The sequence below is a fragment of the Octopus bimaculoides genome, chromosome 7 (genome assembly GCF_046866305.1).
Source record: "Octopus bimaculoides isolate indiv1 chromosome 7, ASM4686630v1, whole genome shotgun sequence".
NCBI lineage: Eukaryota > Metazoa > Mollusca > Cephalopoda > Octopoda > Octopodidae > Octopus > Octopus bimaculoides.
The window spans coordinates 38709126-38732241 of record NC_142934.1 but is presented as its reverse complement, the minus strand read 5'-3'; the positions used below and the strand labels follow the sequence as shown (position 1 = coordinate 38732241).

The following is a 23116-nucleotide window of genomic DNA, read 5'->3' as shown; positions in this document are numbered from 1 at the left end:
ATCTGGTAGATGGAAATTGTGAGGAAGCCCATGGCATAATATATAATGTGTGTGTTTGCCTTGTCCTCCTACTACAGACTGACAAGCAGTGTTGGTTTGTTTAAATCCCTAGAATTTCACAGGTCAGTAAAAGGGACTGACAAAATATGTACTAGACTTAAAAATAATTACTAGGGTTGATTTGTTTGATTAAGCTCTTCAAAGCAATACCCAACATGGTCACATTTCAATGACTGAAACATGTAAAATATAAAAGATAAAACAATATGTATATAATATATATGTGTGTGTGTGTGTGTATGTATATATATATATATATACACACACACACATACACACATACACACACACACACACACACACACATATATATATATATATATACATGAGATGCACCATTTTGAGCGTGGCCGTTGCCAGTACTGCCTGACTGGCTCCCGTAGGATTTTCGAGCGAGATCGTTGCCAGTGCCCCTGGACTGGCTTGTGCGGGTGGCACATAAAAGACACCATTTCGAGCGTGGCCGTTTTCGTGCGGGTGACACGTAAAAACACCCACTACACTCTCTGAGTGGTTGGCGTTAGGAAGGGCATCCAGCTGTAGAAACTCTGCCAAATTAGACTGGAGCCTGGTGTTGCCATCCGGTTTCACCAGTCCTCAGTCAAATCGTTCAACCCATGCTAGCATGGAAAGCGGACGTTAAACGATGATGATGATGATGATATATATATATATATATATATATAAGATAAATATAAAGATATATATAGAGATAAACCTCTGTACCTGACTTTTGTTGACATGGAGAAAGCCTTTGATAGGGTCCCCCAATCCCTTATCTGGTGGTCAATGAGGAAACTATGGATAAAAGAATGATTAGTGAGAGCTGTGCAAGCCATGTACAGAGACACTGTCAGTAAGGTGAGGGTTGGCAACGAGTACAGTGAAGAATTCCGGGTAGAGGTAGGGGTCCACCAAGGTTCAGTCCTCAGCCTCCTCCTATTTATCATAGTCCTCCAAGCAATAACACAGGAATTCAAGACAGCTTGCTCCTTGGAGCTCCTCTATGCTGATGACCTTGCACTAATTGCTGAGTCACTATTAGAACTAGAGGAGAAGTTTCAGGTGTGGAAGCAAGGACTAGAATCAAAGGGCCTTAGAGTCAACCTAGCTAAAACCAAAGTCCTAATAAGTAGGAAGGTAGACAAAACACAAACCCCGATCTGTAGAAAAGGCATAGGTAGAAACTCTATAAGATGTACCCAGTGTAAGCTATAGACACGTAAGAGGTGCAGCAATATCAAAGGAAGGTTAACTAGAAAGTTAGTTTTTGTCTGTGGCAGATATTCAGGAGCAACAAACACTGAAAATGTGCAGAAAACAACTTCTGCCACATTCCAGGGAGAAAAACTAGATGTAGTTGATAGCTTCCACTATCTAGGTGACCAAGTTAGTTGTGGGAGAGGGTGCACTGAAAATGTATCTGCTAGAATAAGAATAGCCTGGGCAAAGTTCAGAGAGTTCTTACCTCTGCTGATGACAAAGGGCCTCTCACTCAGAGTAAAAGGCAGGCTGTATGACGCATGTGTATGAACAGCCATGCTACATGGCAGTGAAATATGGGCCGTGATTGTTGAGGACTTGTGTAAGCTCGCAAGAATGAGGGCAGTATGCTCCGATGGATGTGTAATGTCAGTGTGCATACACAACAGAGTGTAAGTACCTTGAGAGAAAAGTTGAACCTAAGAAGTATCAGTTGTGGTGTGCAAGAGAGACGATTGCACTGGTATGGTCATGTGGCGAGAATGGATGAGGATAGCTGTGTGAAAAAGTGCCACACCCTAGCGGTTGAGGGAACCTGTGGAAGAGGTAGACCCTAGAAGACCTGGGATAAGGTGGTGAAGCATGACCTTCAAACATTAGGCCTCACCGAGGCAATAACTTGTGACCTAGACCTTTGGAAATATGCTGTGCATGAGAAGACCCGGCAAACCAAGTGAGACCATAATCCGAGGCCTCTGCCAAGGGTGTAGCCAGCCCACTTATGCATACCTTTCCTTCATTGGACACTAAGCTTCACTTGCGAAGACCTGTTGAGGCAAGTGAAATCAAAATCGAACCAAATTCGACGACTGGCACCCATGCTAATGTTTCCTTCATTGGACACTAAACTCGGCTTGCAAAGACCTGTTGGAGCAAGTGAAAGTGAAATCGTGATGGCACCTGTACCAGTGGAGTGCTAAGAGCACCGTCTGAGTATGATCGTTGCCAGAGCAACTGTCTGGCTTCCATGCCAGTGGCACATAAATAGCACTATTTGAGCATGATCGTTACCAGCATCGCCTTCCTGGCACTTGTGCTGGTGGCACGTGAAAAGACATTTGAGCGAGGTCATTGCCAGTGCCGCTGGACTGGCTCCTGTGCAGGTGGCACGTAAAATACACCATTTTGAGCGTGGCCATTGCCAATACCGCCTGACTGGCTTTTGTGCTGGTGGCACGTTAAAGCACCCACTACACTCTCGGAGTGGTTGGCATTAGGAAGGGCATCTAGCTGTAGAACCTCTGCCAAATCAGATTGGAGCCTGGTGTAGCCATGTTGTTCGCCAGTCCTCAATCAAATCCTCCAACCCATGCTAGTATGGAAAGCGGACGTTAAACGATGATGATGATGATGATATATATATATATGATGACTGGAAGGCTCCAGTTTCCAGTACTCAGAGTTATCCATCTCTGATGATTAGCTGCTTAAACCACTCCTGCTTTTCTTTTGAAATATTCACTGCATGCAAAGTGCTAACAATTCTCGTCTTTTGTTCAAACTGTTACAGCACGAAGGTTGAATCAAACGGCAATGATGAACTTAAAATATATATTGGGGCAATAGAACTCATATTACATAAAACTCAATAACATAAAAACTGTTATTGCAAGCACTGATAGAAAATGTGCTACAGCTTTATTGAAGTTTATATGGTTCTTGCATGTGACATATTACCATGAGATCCACAAATAAAATTAAAATGTGAGCTTGAATTTTTAAACTTAAGGATAACCCTAATCTAATTAACAATAGATCTGACCTTAGGGTTTTATGTGTGCATTGTTACTCCTGCACCTTTAAATATTTTAAAAAGTAAATATTTTTTAAAAAGTAAATCTTACTAAATTTTTTAATTTAGTTTCTATCATTTTATTTGAGGTATGACTTTTAATATATACTTAGAATACATTTTAACCTTTCCCAACCCACTGATAGTAGTCCTACATTTTCTCTAAGTTATTCTGAGTCTTTTTCGAAAACCTTAGCTTTATTTCTCTTAATTTAGTCCTGTTTTTCTAACTCTATTCCGCTCCCTTTTTTTTCCTCTTTCCTCTTCCCCCCTTTCTTTCTGTTTGGATTTTGGCCATTAATATTATAGTTTTACCCATAAATAATACCACCCCACATTAATTTATATCTTATTTTAACTGGATATGTTTATCTTGTTCTAATTATTATTGTTCCCTATAGTTTTGAACTTAGTAGTTCAGTGCTTCATTGTATTATTCTATTTATACTGTAGAATAGATATATTTCTTTAATACCTTGACCTTAATTCCCTTACCTTAAATTTTTTCCAAATTTTTACCACTCCTTAGGGTATTGCCCTTCCATTTCCTTTTTTTTTTTTTTTTTTCTTTCTCTCATGCTTGATTTACCCCTAACCTGCTGTCCACCACTACTTAACCTGCCTTCCTCTAAATTTGAAATTTCTACTATCCCTCCAATTAGATTTTAAATTCTTGTTTGATTCACTTGTCTGTGAAACAGCAGCATAGAGATGTGTTTTCTTCTCTTACTCTTGTTTTTTGCAAACATCTTCAAAATGACTTTCTAAAATGAAATTCCATTATGCAGCTGAGGAGTACATTTTCATTGTATTTTTTCTGTGGTGTTCTCACTACATGAATAAATGGAGCTAGTACGAAACGTACGTACTGCTATAACCTATTGAATTTTTGTTGCTTAACTTCAAATTTTATTCACCAAATCTCTTGATTTTGTTTTTGGTTTTTATCCTACCAAATTCTGGTGCCTCAAACATTCTAAGTACCACATTTAATCTTTTGATTAAATCTATATTATTATACATATATATATATATAAGTTGATGATAATGATGGACTCTCCACACAAATGTTTTGTTTATAGTGATCAAAATGTATATGCTGTACATTAGCTCAGCCTTTCCATCAGAGCAACACGAGATGAAGTGTTTTGCTCAAGAACACAATGCACCACCTGACCTAGGACCTGAAACCATGACCTCATAATTGTGAATGCAACACCTTAACCATTAGATCATGTGTCCTCTCTCTCTCTCTCTCTTTTTCTCTCTCTCACTCACACTCACACACACACACACACACACACACACACACTCACACAGGTATGGTGATACAAACAAGAAAACTAGAACTCAAAATATAAGTTTATGTATATTTTTATTATCATCAAAGTTTGATAAGAGCCAACACTCAAAACTCTCAGCCCTTGAGTCATTTTGTTACTTTCTGCTAAATATTAATAAAGATATATATTATAGGCAGGCAGGCTGGTAGGCATATATAGTTGGTTCCGTTTCTAACTCAACAATTTGCATATTATGGCATTCTTTCAGCGACAAACCATTAAACATTGAAAGCAATCTTTCTCTTGAGATCAATAAATATAAAACAGATAACAAAGAGAAACTTCTTGCAATTAGTATTGCTTATTCAGTTCCAGTCACAGTTATCTGACCTTTTCCACTGTAAGAAACTATCTTTACTTCTTTTCCTTGCTTTTATGGGAAGACAAAATTTTATAAGAATTCTTTGATATTCAGCGAGGAATATACAGATGTTCTTATCACTTCTATTTTTCTTCTATTTTCTCAATTAAAATATGCAGATCTTTTGAATATTACAGTTATTTATAATCAATAACTTCTTTCCATCAGAAATCATTTCGTTATTTTACATTTGAGTTGAAACCTCACAACATTATGCTTTGCCTTTAATCCTTCCAAGGAGTCAAAATAACAATACCACTGACCACCCTAATGTATTGTGTTGTATTAAGTTTAGAGATTAGTTTGATCTATTCAGTGTAATTTATTTGTCCATCATTCTTAATGATTGTTCTGCCATTGTAAGGAGTTAATCAGACAGGATACTAAATTAATTACTACAAAGGCAGTAACTGTATTTATGAAGTTCTACTGTTTAATTCAAAATTTAGATTTGTTATAGTAAAGTTAGAATTACATTGACTAAATACTACTAGTGTTGTATTTCTCTATGTCAGCCTTGATCAAACTGGCTTATGGTCAAAAGTATTTCAGCTATGGTCATCACATCTTTTTATGTAAAGCTACATTTTTCAAATATCCTCCCTTTTTACTATTTTTATAGAATAGGATGTGATCTGAAAAGATTTTGTAGCTGTTTTTGGAATATCAATTGACCACATGGATGCCCCTTCTTTGGCTTGCATTACCAAATGTAGAATGAGAAGAAAGTTGATGTTTTTGTCTAAGTCAGTGAGTAAAGGGCATACCAAGCCACCAGTGCTTCTCTAACAAACATCTTCAGTGAAAGAGCAAAGATACATTAGATATTTTAGCTCTACATAATGCTTAGCCTTTTAGCAGACTATTCTGTCAAATGTAATTCTTATTTATTCACATTGTTTTGAATTAAACATGCATTATATCATAATTTTAAGATTTCAATGATGCAATTTTTTGTTTTGAATAACATTATCTGGTAGATGTGAGAAGCCAGATCTAGCCAATTTTGATATAGAACAAGTAGAATATATGGCTGGTTTAAATGTTAAAGAGTTAAACAAACTAGACAGGATAGTTTCAGTTTGAATACCTTTGGTCATATGTCTACTCTGTCAGCTGATTCAAGGCTGAACAACATCAACAACAATTAAGATCTTGACTGAATATTACAAAACAGAAGAAAAATAAATAAATATGAAATAACTGATTGTTTGACAACTGCTTAGATTTAGCATTGACTCAAGTGACTATCATGTCATAAAATAATGCTAGAACCTGAAAATCATGTAAACGTTATTGTAAACAAAGCTCTACTTATTAGACATACTCTACTGAAATGCATTATAAAAAAGTAGTATTTAAAATGCTTCTAAAATATTTAGAGAAGAGAAGTATTATTTCTTTATCCTAGAAAAAAAAAGTAAATATTTGCATACTCCTCATATTGCCTGCTGTAAAAGTTGTCAGGCCATTATTGTCTATACACATCAAGAAATTTTACCCTGTTTTTATCTGTTTTGCAGTTCTTTTTCTCATCACAGTTATTACTAGTTTTCCAAAACCTCTCCCTTATCTTCTTCATGTGTGTTTTAATGTTAATACAGTTAATACAATTGTCTTTATTCTTCTCACAGATTAATTCCACCTCTCTCTCTCTCTCTCTCATTGGAGAAAATAACTATTGTAGTATCCAGAGCAACAAATCAACAACAACACACACACACACACTCTCTCTCTCTCTCTCTCTCTTTCTCTTTAGAATGTTTTAAAACTACTGTTACTTCTACTCAGTTTCTGTTAATAAATGAACAATGTTTTTGTATCAAAGAAGGAAGGTCAAATCCCATGACTGTTATAAATTACTCTCAAACTGAAGAGTTGGCTTGAATACTTGCAACAGAATGGTTCCTGTAAAAGCATCCAAAGACCAGGTTTTGAGTTGAACAAATTAAGTCTACCACTCAAAATCAGTAAGTCTTTCCAAAGGACTTCCATACAGTTTCTATCTATCAAATTCCACTCACAAAGCTTCAGTCAACCCCAAAGTTGAAGCAAAAGATATTTGCCCAAAGTGACATATATTTAAAAAGAAACAAAAAACTTGTTAGCCTCACAAGTTATGTGTTGCCATATGTTGTCATATTAGTCTGAAAAATGGTTATTGATGTGTGTACAGAGGAAGAATGCTTGTAATTTCTTGAAATCATTCTTAACTGAACTATAAAATATCATCTATACAAATCTGAGATTACGTAGCTTAAAATGGATCGGTTTAAGCTCTAGTAAGCTGATAACTTCAAAGAATACGTAAGTGAGAAATGTTCCTGTGGGAAGAAGGGTTGATGGTTTTAATTATCCAGAGTAACACAACTGAGTTGATTAATGCAGAAGAGGAGAGGGTATAGAGTGGGCTTATGTAAAGAATGGTACAGAATTGTACAAAATACAGAGAATCTGTGTGTGTGTGTGAGAGAGAGAGAGAGAGAGAGAGAGAGAGAGAACTAGATATTGTAGACTGAAGTGGATGAAGGTGTGACTGTTTAGTAAATCATTCTTTTATATGAACATAAAAATGCATTCTTCTCTTTACAATCCAATTATTTTGAGTTCTCATGTTTTATTTTCTATTAAAATTGAGAGCGCTTGGTTACATCATTGTTAAATTTCCATTGAATTGAAATAATTTCACCTAATTTTTGCAAACATTACAATCTACACCAACTCTGTCATTACTTTTGGCTGAGCTGAGATCACCTAACTATAGTGAAGAACCATCTCTTTAAGAACAATGCCATACAAGGCAGCTGCTCAACTACTTGCTTTAGTTACAATATCAGATTTTATAACGCAGCTAAGTGTTGTATCCCTAGGCAATGAACAAAGCACATATTTTTGTCTACCTAAATTTATTTGGTTGAAAGTAGGTTCCACTTTTATTTCATCATAGGCACAGGCATGATTGTGTCATTAAAGAGCTTGCTTTCCAACCATGTGGTCTTAGGTTTAATCCCACTGTGCAGCACCTTGGTAAGTGGCAGCTACTATAGCCTCAGGCTGATCAAACCTTTGTGAGTGGATTTAGTAGACTATGTATGTATGTATGTATGTACATACGTACATACGTATGTATGTATGTATGTATGGCAAGGTATAAATAAAGGTCATTATATATTTTGCGTTTATTTGAGCAAATTTGGCTTACAGCTGTTTCCAGTAGTCATTATAGGTACATTACTGAGAGGTTTATTCAATTGGTCTATCGATCAGTTGAGAAAAATTGAAGAAAATTAATGCTAAAAAGTTAATGCTACTTTCGTCAGAGCCATTTCTGCTTATTACAAAGCAGAACACTGAAAGAATAGGGGAGGGGGGAGGGAGGGAAAGAGAAAGAAAGAGTCAAATGAAATAGGGATAAAGAAGAAAGGGAAGGCAAGTTACAATTTGGAAAGGAAGTATTTAGGTGAAGAGAAAAAAGGAAAGAGAGGAAGAAATAGAAAGAATAGAGGAAAGGGTCACTCAATAGAAGATGGGGATAAAATGGCCGAAATTTGGGAAAAGGTCATTCATAAAACATTAGTGTATATAATCAGGTCAACACACGTGAACATATTTGCATTGCTTTTAGGTTATTCTCCAAATGTGTTAAATTTTGACATGACCATTTACAGTCATTAGTACTCCCATGCATAGCAAGGGAATTGGGATCTTTCTGAATTGACGGGCACCACTTGTTTTCTTAACGAAACACTTTCAAACTTGGGATACTGGTAGAATGTGTCATATAAAACATCTTTTTCTCTTAGCTTTCTTAACAAAAATGTCTACATCGCAAGTTATTTCATGTTAAAGTTGTCGTATTTCTGTAATTTCAACCAATCACTGACGTCTATTCAGCTGAATACAGTTACTGCTGTTTTTGTAAACAATAATTTTTGCCAGTGTCAAGATCGTTATTCCCTGTTAATTATATCGTTATTCCCTAGTAAGGTTTTAGGGTTAGGGTTCGGGTTTTAGAGTTAGGGTTCAGGTTTTAAAGTTAGGGTTCGGGTTTTAGAGTTAGGGTTAGGTTTAGGGTTATGAGTTAGGTTATGGCAAAAATAATCATAACCCTAACCCTAAAACTAATCTTAACTCTAAAACCTGAACCCTAACCCTAAAACCCTAGAGCTAAAACCAGTACAAATGCACGAACGATGTTATAAATAACAGTACCGCCGATAGTTGTTGTTGACAAACAACGGCACTAATTTTATTCTAAGGAAAAGATCCCATTACACCGCTAGAATATGTTGTTTATATTTCATAGCAATAGACGTCAGTGATTGGTTGAAATTACCGAAATACGACAATTTTTTTACATGAAATAACTTCGAATACAAAAATTTTTATCTGTTCTATAACACAAAATATACAAGTATACGAAGTTTGAAAGTGTTTCGATACCAAAAACACTACATAAAACATAAATGAAAAGTGGTGCCCGTCAATTCAGAAAGATCCGGGAATTGTATTAGAAAATGAATGACATATCAGTAATAATCATATTATGGTGGAAAGGTTGAGAAAACTTTGGTTAGCTAAGATATAAAATACTGATAGATTGAGAAATGTGAGGTTGAAATAAGATAAAATCGAATTGAGTTATTTAAAGTCAAATAACAGTGGCGGCTGGATGTAATTTCAAATGAAACTCATTAAAGGAGTTTAAAAAATTTAAATGACTAAATAGATTATGGATTAAAATTTAAACTAAAATTAACATTAAACTAAAAATTAAAAGAACTATAAGAATTTTACAGAATAAAAGGTAATATTAAAGCAATAATAATAATAATAATAATAATCCTTTTTACTATATGCACAAAGCCTGAAATTTTATGGGAGGGGACCAGTCAATTACAGCAATCCCAGTGTTTTACTGGTACTTGATTTATCGACCCCAAAATGATGAAAGGCTAAGTCAACCTTGGAGGAGTTTGAACTCAGTATGTGAAGACAGGCAAAATACCACTAAGCATTTCACTGGGTGTGCTAACAATTCTGCCAGCTCAATGATAATGATAATAACGATACTACTACTAATAATAATAATAAAAAAACAACAACAATAATAACACCAATAAAAATAATAAAATTATTAAAAAATAAATAGCTGAATAAAATAAAATTTTTAAAATGCAGAAGATTTTAAAATTTAATGATATAAAAAAGCATATATACATATAAGTTAGGTAATTCATATTTATTTCTTAGGCATCATATCCATCCTGACCAATGTTTCTCACTGTAGTGTTAAAGTTATCTAGAAAACCTGCTGAAGGATTTATTATAGAAAAGCTTATAGCATATCGCTAATTCCTGCCTATGGTTAATAAATTTACTCTCTGACGAATGCATTAGGAGTGACCCCGCTAGGCAAAGTTTATATCTGCTTCCTATTTCATATGGTTTTGCCCAACTTAGGATTGACAATTTTGGTTCATATTCTGTCTTTTTCTCCCTAAATTGCCACGTTAGCTTGCTAAGTGATGTCACATTTTCCTTATTTTTGTGTTTGAATGATGAGATGTGGTTGTAATAGTGAAGCTTAAATGTTATTGTGCAACAGCCTCTGTAATTGTAAATTTTATCCCAGGTTACCACTTTTCACTCATAAACTATGTTCTAGATTATTATTATTATTATTATTATTATTATTATTATTATTATTATTATCATGGCCATCAGCTGAGGAAGCTACGCTTGACCTCAGCTCCATATTTTGTTTTTGAAAATCATCAGTTTTCTCCAGAAAATAGCAGTACTTTCCTGTCATTTTCAACCAGGGTGGAGAATAAGGGATCCTTCTTCTGCTAGTGAGTTCCTTTTTTGTTAAAAGTCCCCTTATTTCTTGGGGACTTATCAAATTTATTCCATTTTTTATTCCACATGGAAAAATTTAGAATTTTGCTCAATGGCAGCAACAAATAGTTTTGAGGGAGTTTCAGTCATGGATGAGAGAGGGGGAGCGACAGAGGAGTGTCTAACCACAAAAATGAGAGAAGGTGACAGTTCTTCACCTGACTACTAGACAATCAAGTTGGCAAAACAAGATGACCATCCCAGTCACAAACAACAACACCTCTGATACCATTGCTGCCATCACCTCTGCCACAACCACTATGAACAACAACAGCAACAGTAGCAGCAATAGCAATGACAACAAAGCTTTGAAAAAATAAGCAGCATAGCTACAATATAAATGATTCCCCCACCCCACACCACCGTCAGCAAGTAGCTTGGCAACTTTGGTCAATAATATGAACATCACCTCAAGCAAAAGCTTCATTTTGGCTCTGGCTAACACCAACAATAACAGGATCAACATCAGCAGCAAAACTTATATAATCAACACCAACAATAACAGGAATGATAAAAACAACTCCTTTGCAGGAGTAACAAAACTGCAGGACCCAATTTCTCTGGAAGGAAAACATGTGTTCCTGAGTGAAGCAGAAAAACTCCTTAATAGAGGGGATAGGAAAACCAAGCTTGCTATCCCTTCAGATTTGATGGAGAAGACAGCCAGAAGGACCATCAAATACAGATGTATGTTGCTAAAAATGAGGAAAATTTTCAATGTTACACATCTAAGTAGAAAAATGCTTGAAAGTCATTTGGACTGATATTAATTTCCTCACATGAGGAAGACAATATGGTTCTGTGGAAGTGAGGTTCCTCACAGAGACACTGGCCCAAAAACACTCAATGCAAACATGAGGATCTTCTTCTTCCCACATACCTTGGACAGCTGGTGGTGAAAGTTAATATATCAGATGTGCCACCAGAATTAGACATTTGGTGGTTAGTGGCATGCACTGTGGTCAAAGGCCCAGATTCGTTTCTAGAAATTAAAAAATTTTGGGAGAACTGGTCGGGTATCCCTGGACAAGGTCCCCAACCTTATTGAGCTGCCCAAAGGAGCACGACTCTTAAGTCATGGTGGAAGGCAGAAAGTGTAGGTGCTACACTTGTGAGTTTAACACACATTTGAGGGCCCTCTGCCCACAACAACAAAATGGAGTTTGTGGAACAGTGGCTCTGCTAACAACACCACAACTACAAAAAGGCCAAAAGCTGCAACAACAGCCATTAAAACAACATCTTCAACAGCAGAATCCCACCACCACAATGACACCAAGAACTGTAGTGGTGGAAACAAGCAATGCCCAAACATCACCACAGATGGGCGACACAGATACACCATGATGATTTTCAAAAACAAAATATGGAGCTGAGGTCAAGCATAGCTTCCTCAGCTGATGGCCATGATAATAATAATAATGATAATAATAATAATCTAGAACATAGTTTACGAGTGAAAAGTAGTAACCTGGAACAAAATTTACAATTACAGAGGCTGTTGCACAATAACATTTAAGCTTCACTATTACAACCACTGGAGATTCAGAAGCCTTATCATGCGATGAGGAGGAATTGAATCCCCCAAGAAGGACTTGTGTTGAGGAAAGACAGAAAAATAGAAGGCCATCCTTCTATTTTCTGTTGGGAAAAAGCAGTAAAATAGAAGATACGGCCATCCTAAGCTGAAAGTGAAAAGACAGGACAAAGAAAATTCACCTAATCCATCAGCTACAGTAACAATAACACCAACACACTCACCCAAATCCCAACAACAAAAGCAATGCACACTCATTCAAACACAACTACAAAAAGCACCAAAACAGAAACAAATACACAAAGAGAAACAACAATCGCAAGAATAACTTGTACAACTTAGTAGAGAACCCAAACACCTCATCAACTTCACAGTCATTTGCAAGAGCAACAGCAAGCTGATGCAGGAAGTAGGGAAAAACACAAATATTCATACAAAGGTGTTTGTGAAAAGTCTGGCGCTTGTCATCAGTAGCCTGGTCTGGGAAGCGCAGACCTGAGTAGGTCTATCCACGACAACCTCCACTTTATGTGATACATCATAGTCCTCCAGGCAATAACACAGGAATTCAAAACAGGATGCCCCTGGGAGCTCCTCTATGCTTATGACCTTGCTCTAATTGCTGAGTCACTATAAGAACTAGAGGAAAATTTTTAGGTGTGGAAGCAAGGATTAGAATCGAAGGGCCTTAGAGTCAACCTAGCTAAAACCAAAGTCTTAATAAGTAGGAAGGCAGACAAACCACAAATCCCTTCAGGTAGATGGCTCTGCTCAATCTGTAGAAAAGGCATAGGTAGAAACTCCATAAGATGTACCCAGTATAAACTATGGACACATAAGGGAGGCTAACTGGGAAGATAGTTTTCGTATGTGGCAAATGCTCCATAAATGTGCAGAAAACAGCTTCTGTCACATTCCAGGGAGAAAAACTAGAAGTAGTTGATAGCTTCCATTACCTAGGTAACCAAGTCAGTTGCAGGGGTAGATGCTCTGAAAGTGTAGCTGCTAGAATAAGAATAGCCTGGACAAAGTTCAGAGAGCTCCTACCTGCGTAAGCTTACAAGGAATGAAGCCAGTATGTTCCGCTGGATGTGTAATGTCAGTGTGCATACACGACAGTATAAGCGCCCTGAGAGAAATGTTGGATTTAAGAAGTATCAGATGTGGTGTGCAAGAGAGACGACTGCGCTAGTATGGTCATGTGTTGTGAATGAATGAGGACAGCTGTGTGGAAAAGTGTCACATCATAGCAGCTGAGGGAACCTGTGGAAGAGGTAGACCCAGGAAAACCTGGGATGAGGTAGTGAAGCACGACCTTCAAACATTGGGCCTTACCAAGGCCAAAATCAAACCAAAATCGCTGATGTGACTGATGACAGCACTGCCTGATCGGCACTCATTAAAAGCACATCTGAGCATGACCATTGCAGGGCCATGGATTGGCTCCCATGCTGGTGACACAAGAAAAGCACCACTTGAGCATGATCGTAGCCAGCATTGCCTTATCGGCACGGGAAAAGCTACATGCAAGCGTGGTCATTGCCAGTGCCACCGGACTGGCTCCCATGCAGGTAGCATGTAAAAACACCTTTTGAGCATGAGCATGGTCATTGCCAGAACTGCCTGACTGGTCCTCGTGCCAGTGGCATGTAAAAGCACCCACTACACTCCCAGAGTGGTTGGCATTAGGAAGGGCATCCAGCTGTAGAAACTTTGCCAGACCAGATTGAGCCTGGTGCAGCCTCTGGCTCACAAGTCCTTAGTCAAACCATTTAAATGATGATGATGATGATGATGATGATGATGATCACAGAGAGGGCAGGGACCAAAGCTGGCTTCAGGGGTGCTCTGATCAATTTGGATCAATTGAAAGCATTAGATAGGGTTGACCATTGCTACTTGGAAGCCATCCTGAAAGCAAGTGGTTTTGGACCAAGTGTATCGGTTCTCACAATTTTTAATAGCAAAGACTCAAAATGAGGTCACAAATTTGTGATATGCTCTACTGCAAACCTGACCAACCCATACCAACAAAGAAAAATAAATGTTAAAATAATGATGGGGATATTCTAATATCAGACATCAATTTGAATAAATACAAATCCACAAATGTGACAGCTGTTTTAAAGAGCTTTTAAAGTAGGTTCATTTTACAAAATTAGTGAAGTGTGATGCAATTATTTCTTGTATGAAACTAGAATTAAAGTGTTGTATTGTTTCAGTTAGAAGTGATTTCAACTATTAATAATAAAACAGTGTAGACAGCTTGAAATAGAACAGAATGGTTCGAATGTTTAATATTTTACAATAAAGAAATCAACAACATACTGTTTCAGCTTGATTTCTGCATTAATATCTCAAATTGGACAGATAATATCAGTGATAATGGAATTGTTAATGGTTGACCATGATTCATAAATATCTCTGGCTACTAAAGAGGAAGAGAATGTGTTTTAAGAAAATGATTTTTAGGAGATAAAATAAGAAGAAATATACAGAACAATTACAAAAAGACATTCGTTGGAGTCAGTTGTAATTTGCCAATTGAAAACTCATACAGAGAAAAGGCATTCCATTAATTGGCATAGATTTCAACTCTAATTCACTCCATTGTGCTACATTTAACTATTATTTAGATTTTTCATTTGTTCAGATGTAAGTAACACAAAAATATGAGCAGGTAAAATGGAATAAGTTCTGCTTTCATTTTCTAGAATATAATGACAGCCTTAAACTCACATTTGCTGTTTATTAATATTTCTGTTGGAGGAATTATTTGATATCTTGAAATTTACCATTTATAGGGAACTCATTCATGTATCAAAGTACAAATTTGAAATTTCTTTATTTTACCCCAAAGTATTTTAGTTAGATGAGTTTAAAGTTTAATTACAAAAAAGATTATGCTATTTATTTACTTAAATATTTTTATGGTTTAATTATAAAATTATGTGTTACAGGAAAATTAATGTTGCAAATTTATGAAAAATATAAAAATGATCTCTTCGGTGGGTTAATCATTACTCAATTGCCAAATGGAATAACAGTTTCTTTAAGGCATTGTTGATTTAAATGATGTAAAATTTCTTTGTTTTCTTTCCATTACTTTTTCCTTCTTTAGAAATACCATCATTCAATTTTTATTGTAGTTTGTAAATGTGTATGTGTGTGTGTATATATATATTTATATGTGTGTGCATATGCATAAAAAAAAGTCTTTAAATGATTGCACTGACTAGCAGAAAGACTGCCCTCTGAGCAGTTTTCTGCTAGCCCCTTAATAATATTTTCAAATTTGATTCCTAATTCTAATAATTTTTATATTTTACATTTAATCATTTCTTTGAATAATAGTACTCACTTGCTTAGTAAATATTGCTTTCATTATTTTATCAGTCATAATCTCTCTCTTTTAAACAAACATCACGGTAGATCAGCATCAGAGGGAGAAGCAATTTGTCAAGTTTTACCTTCCCCTCAAAGCAACATAGAGATTACAATTCAGCAGCCCATCTCTAAGCTTTTGCAGTGTGTGTGTATGTGAGAGAGAGAGAGAGTGGGGAGAGACAACATTGTAAACAATGGATGAAATAAACATGAAATGAAAAAATCATATAAATAAAAGGGTATTACTACAGATGTATTTGCCCCTCACTTTGTTGCCTCATAATATCCAGAAAAATGGATATGTTTTAACAAAATTTTCTACAAATACTGCTTAAACGTTTAGCTTCAGAGTATATATAGGGATTTATGAGAAAGAATTTTTCCGAGGGGGTGGAGAGAAGAGTTTTAGAAAATTCACACGATCTGACTTTTTTTCCTCATAACTTTCAGGAAGATGGGTATCTTTTAATGAAAATTTATACAAATCCCTTTCAAACGACATAGATTACGATTTTAAAGAAAATTGTAGAGAAAATTTTTTCTGGGATTTTTCTCATTTTTTTTTTTTTAAACCAGACTTCGAAATGATGGGGTGGGGGGCATCTGTATGAAAAATGTTTTGTAAACTTTTTTTTGTTGTTTTGCACCCCCTCCCTTATCATCCCACTCTAGACCTATTTTGGCCAATTTCCTTTTGCTCTTCAGAACCATGGGAAGAGCGGAAAAGTAAGTGATTTAAGGGCGATTTGGCTGTTGTTTCTAGCATATCCAAAGACAACCCTCCTCGTTTCTTTATCACTCTTGCATGTATTGATGTTTTTCAATATTTTTCTCCATGAATACATTTATATGCTATAAAAAAGAAAATTTGAGAAATTATGAATTTTTTGCAACTCCACTCTCTGCCTCGCATTAGTTTCACTTCAACATTTAAATTTAATTTGTGTCAAAATATTTTTGCCACTTTGAAACTGTGACCTATTCACTTAAAAAAATTCACAAAAGTGATGCAGCATGAAGTTTCGTCAGTGCACAGGTCGCGGTTTCAAAGCGACGGTGGTGGTAAAAATTTAGATTACAATTTATTTTGTTTTCTTTCCACCAATGGCCTACACGTGTGTTACTTCGGCATCATCATTTCATAAAATATGTTTAATGGGAGAAAAATATTGAAAAAACATCGATACATGTAAGAGTGAAAAGGGAAAATGGCCAAACTTGGTCCAGATTGTTATTATTGTAAGGCTTATAGTGTTCCAAACAGCCATAACAACAAAATCACTTCTAAATTTTTTTTAACCCAAATTATAGGGGTATTTAAAAAAAATTTCATTCAATAAATAATGTTTTTAGATTATGTATACATTAATAGAATAAACTGTCAGTTTTCCAAATAGCGAATTAAAACTTAGAATGAAAACATTAAAAGAGAAAGTGAGACTTTGCAAATAAAAATGGAATACTCCATAGTGAATGCAACAAATATTTAAATTTAGGAAGAATTGGATGCAGTGAAGGCAATGAATATTTAAATATGCAAAAAATTGGAGTTTAAAAAATTCTATTAATTTGAGAAATTAAAATTATAGGAAATTTCTTAGAACATGAATTTTAAAAAATATTTCCAGACAGTCAACCCTTTAATAATTGCTTTCTTTTACTACTTTTAGTAATTGTTACATACCTAATTAATAAGCAGCTTTCTCTATTATAGTATAGATTATATACACACACACACACACACACACACACACACACACACACATATATATATATATATATATATATATATACATACATACATACATACATATATATATACATATATATATACATATATATATACATATATATATATATATATATATATATATATATATATATATATATATATATATATATATATATATATATATATATATATATACATATATATATTTATATTTATATATATATACATTATATATATATAATATATATACATATATATATTTATATTTATATATACATTATATATATATACATTATATATATATAATATATATACATATATATATTTATATTTATATATATATACATTATATATATATACATTATATATATATAATATATATACATATATATATATATTTATATATATATACATTATATATATATAATATATATACATATATATATATATATATATAATGTGTGTGTGTGTGTGTGTGTGTGTGTGTGTGTGTGTAATCAATGCAATAATTTAAAGACCTTTTAAAGGTGTTAGATTATTTTAATGTTATTACAATGTTTAGATTATTTTTTCTGAGAGGCATAAAAGGTTGAAGGATTAGCAGAGTGGTTGGAGCATTAGACAAAATACCCTGCACTATTTAAAATACTACTTTATATTTTGAGTTCAAGTTGCACCACATCCAACTTTGTCTTTCATAAATAAATAGTAATAATACCAATATATAGAGGGGATTTGTATTTATCTTAGTTGTTCCTTTTATGCATAAAAGTTACCCAGTTGTCAGAAACAGCAGCAGGTGATATTAAAGGTGTACCTGTATTTAGTTTTGCCTCTCTTGAGTTTTAAACCCAAGACAAATTTACATGTTATTCCTCCTGGATTGATAAAGTAGCAATAACTTACTGTGATTCAATGGTCATTATAATTAACCAAAAGAGATCAGTAACTCAAAACGTTTAAAAAATGAGGCTGAATTAGCAGAAATGATAGATTGCAAGAACCGAAAAATAGTATCAACTTGTCACCTTTTAACATGTTGCCATCAACATATGATTGTCATCAAATATCCTCTCATTTTAATCATTTTTTTCCTCATTATTTGGTTCTATTTGTAACTTTCCCTTACATTTCTTTGGCACAAGACTCTTCTTGCAAATTCTAGAGACTTTCTTTAGATGGATAACGGACCTTGTTACTTCAGAAAGTGTTAACTGTATGAGTTAGAATTATATGGTGTTAACTAGGTATTAAGTTAACTGTGAGAATTAAGGTTGCGTAACATTAACTACAGGAATTGTTTAAGTTTATATAGTGTTAACTGAGGGAATTAAGATTATACAGTGTTACTCATGGGAACTGAGACTATATATTGTGAGAATTGAAATTATATAGTGTTAACTATAAGAATCAAGATTATATGGGAATTTTTTAAGATTATATAACGTGGGAATTAAGATTATATTATGTTAACTGCAAGAATTAAAATTATACTGTGTTCCCTGTGGGAACTGAGTCTATGTAGTGTTAACTGTGAGAATCAAGATTTTATAGAATAAACTATAGAACATAAATATTTTGTGTTAAAATAGTGAGTATATGTTATTAGCAAATCAGCATGATAACGATAAGCATTTCTTCTTTGACATCATCATTATCACCACCATCCGTAAGAGTTTTATTGATATATCTTTATCTTGTGTTATTTCAAATAAGATTTCAAAAACAAATATATCTTATTTATTTATAACACAATCAAAACAAATTTTCAAAAATTGGGATCTTTCTTTGGACGCCAGAAGTTGTTTTAATTCTGAATAGTTGCTGAACCTCTACAGAGTACATGTATAACCTACTTCAGAGTACTTCTTGCATATCTGGAATCATGCAATTGATAGAACTACAAACACTTTTAAAAACAGTACCATCATTCCTATGTTTCTACTATTGGTACTACAAAATTTCTGTTCCCTTAACCTGGAACAGTCTGCTACCTCTGTGTCTTAAGCTCATCGTTTGTGCCAAGCCTCATTCTCCAGTTCTTGTACCAAGTTCTTTTATTCAAAGTTACCTTTTCAGCACTGCAGCATTCTGGAATTCTCTTCCTATTCATCATTTCTGACAGACATCAATTACAGAAATTGAAGATAAACAACCTCATAGATCAAACTTTGTACATTTTCATGTATCTAGCTGCAGGGCTGCCTGCTACTACTTTATTGTAAACAATGGTAGTACTGCACACAGTATATACAGGGTATCCATAAATTACTTTAATTTTTAAAATTTAGAAAGAAGAAAAATAAGAATAACTCAGCAGGTTACATACAACCAATGGAGCCCACATGGAATTGTTTTGATGTTTCTAATAAAACTTTATTTGTTTGCTTTCCTTTTCCAGTAAACTTTGCTGAGTTATTCACTTTTTTTTATCAGATTTTTCAATTGAAATGGTAATATATGACACCCTGTAATACAGGATTGTTTCATAAGAGTAAAGAAAATGCCTTACAGAGGTGTCAAATTGCTGGACCAGATCAAAAAAGTTACAGAAAGGGTTATAGCTCTACTAATTAGGAAGTGAGTTGTCTTAGATAAGATGCAGCTTGATTTTGTACGAAGGAGAACTACTACTGATGCATGATCTCTAGTCAGACAACTGCTGGAGAAGTATTTAACCAAAATTCTTTACTTGGTAGATCCCTTGGAATAGTAGATAGTTTCTGTTACTTTCAGCTTTCAATCTGTTCTTTATTTATTTTTCTTTCTCTACAAATAACTATTACATATTTTTATTTCATTACAATAAATGTGAAAATGAATCTCTGAAACATTGATTTTTTTTTTAAATAACTGAAATTAATGATATTAGGAGGTATTCTGGAGTGTTGTTATTTATTCTGTAATTTAAGTGGCATCTGGTTTTAATGTCAGAAAACTGGATGTCTTTGGAAAATGATCATTGCATTTGTTTTGTACGTGTTGCTTTACCATAGATGTTAGAAATATTTTCTATTGCTTTTGGTTTGGAATAATTGGTTCCAGCAATTATGACAAACAGTTCTTTTATTGACATTTTGACTGCTGTACTAACAGGTTTAAGAATCTGCAAAAAAGCTTCTTTCTTAATATATCTTACATCTTATAAATTTCTGAGGTTGTGGAAATAATGATTGTTGCTTTCCTGTTGACTTACATTAATTTTTTTTATTATTCATAATGTTTTCCTATTAATGTAGGGGAGTTACAATGGCTGGAAGGTTACAGCCATGGACAACTGACCACAAATGGTTAGTTAATATCTTGCAATAGCAATTGTTTGGCTCATGAGCAAGACTCAGAACTACTAACTGCAGTTTGCATAACCAGACAAAAAGAAAGATGATCTATTTTTACTTAACACTTGAATGTGGTAGAAAGTAAACAAGTACTGTTTCAAGTCCTATGCCCCATAGGGCCAGTTACATTGTTTCCATGAATTTAAATGACTGAGACCACAATATTCCCCCTAAACAGGATGTCAGTCTGTTGTAGAGTTATTCATTTATAGCTGAGTCGACAGGAGCAATTTGAAATGAATTATTTTGCTGAAGAACAGAAGGCGCCACTTGGCCTAGAAATCAAAACCATGATCTTACAATCATGAGTTCAATACTTTAACCACCAGGCTATGCACCACTTGTGGTAGGAAGCTGCATAAATGACTGTTGGTGTAAATAAACCAGCCATCGATACAAGAATGGAAAGCAGCAAAGAAAAAAACATAGCAAAAACATTACACTGGAAACAATAATGGTTGTGTTGCTTTGTATTGTAAAAAACGTTTACTTCACAACTACATGGTTTCAAGTCCAATCCCACTGCTCCACATCTTGTACAAGTGTCTTCTATCATAGCCTCTGGCCAACAAAATACTTGAGGATGAAATTAGGTTCATAGGAATTGTGTAGAAGGCTCTCATTTACACAATTCATGTTGTTCAGATGTAGATTTAATCTTTAGACCAGCGTAACACCACCAAACCTGTGGGTCAGGCACTTTCTCCAAATCTGAAGATAACTTCCTTGCCTGACTCAGTGGTAAGGGGCCCTGTATGTTTTTTTTTTCTTTTATCATTACTCTACCTTGGTTAGTTTGTTTTCAGTATGCAGGTTTGGACAAGTTTTGTATGGAAAACTAGCAGTTACCAATACATGCAAGTTTCCCCTCTCTATGTCATTGATGTTGCCCAAAGTAAAAGCAAGGGACCACTAACGTTGTTGAAGGCTTTGCCTTCAGAATAGAAATTACAAGATATTTTGTCCAACTCTACCAGCTTGCTCTCATGCATTATTTATTAACTTCAAAAAATGTAAAGCAAACTTGACCTTAACTGAATTTGAACTTAAAGTGTAAAGAGCCAACGCATATACTATAATTTACTCTATCCAATACTTTAATGACTCAACCAGTTTACAATTTATTGCCTTAGTCTAAGTGACAGTATATATGGAATTCATTCTCGTTTTTAAATAATTCATTGCCATGAATAGTTATTACCAAAAGGCTTGATACTGAAAATTAATCAGCAAATGTAATAGACTCTTGATTATATAACAAATGAAAACAGTAGCTTAGTCTCTCTTAAGAAGAAAATTATGCCAGGAGTTAGGATATATATTTTGATAGTAAGCCAAAACTAAAAAAAAAAAAATTATATGGAAACATATATGGTCTTACTGCAAACTGTGTAATCATTGTTATAAATATCTTGAGATGCATATAATGAATTACCATATCCCCCAGATTCAGAAATCCTCAGGACCCCACCCCCAAAAAGCCTACACTTAGACTTTGCAACTCCTACTTGGGTTGAAAGAGAGACATCACCATTTATGTGGTTCACCAGTACTAGCAATGTTGTCAAGTACATTTCACACACACATATATCTGTACAAACTCATACAAATGCATTCATATCTATGTGTGTCATCATCATCATTTAATTTCCATTTTCCATGCTTGTATGGGTTGGATGGTTTGATGGAAGGTAGTAAGTTGCACTAGGCTCCAACTGTCTATTTTGGTATGGTTTCTACTGCTGGATACCCTTCCTAATGACAACCACTTTACTGAGTTTACTGGGTGCTTCTGTAACACAAACATTGGTGCTTTTTATGTAGCACCAGCACAGGTGCATTTTACATGGCACCAACACTAGTAGTGTTGTCAAGTAGCTTGCAAGACAAAGCCCTCTCAGTTGAGAGAAGCAGTGGAACCAAAGAAAGTGATGGTGTGCTAGGCAAGAGGTTAGAGTATAATAGAGACAGAGATAGTTGTCTTACTATAGAGAAGATACTTGGTTACCCCAGTAGGACAAGGAAGGTGAGAGAGAAAGATAAAGGGACAGAATGAGAGGGAGAAATAAGATGGTGTTGGAGATGTATTGTTGGCTACTCACAGGGAACAGTGATTGGGGAAGTATAAGTAGTACAGATAGGATAGAGAGGATGTTCCATCGGAGTGTGAGGGAAGTTGTTTATAGATGGAGAAGACATGACTGTAGCAAGTGATAGTGAGAGAAATTGGAGTGGCTGGGTGTGGGTATGTTAGATATATGAGGGCATGGAGAATGTGTGGTTAAGCATGTGAAGGAGAGTGGAGGGGCCTGCTGTGGGTGAGATGCATGAGGAAGAATGGAAGGGTGGGGTGTTTAGAAGATGGAGATGGAGATAGATTATGTGTGTGACCCAGTGTATCA

General features: G+C 34.8%; 1 protein-coding gene across 3 annotated transcripts in view; it reads left to right on the top strand.

Moving 5' to 3' along the window:
- The window catches only part of LOC106876459 (caspase-7), a 360978-nt gene that overhangs the window by 272000 nt on the left and 65862 nt on the right, over positions 1–23116 (top strand). The window lies entirely within an intron of this gene.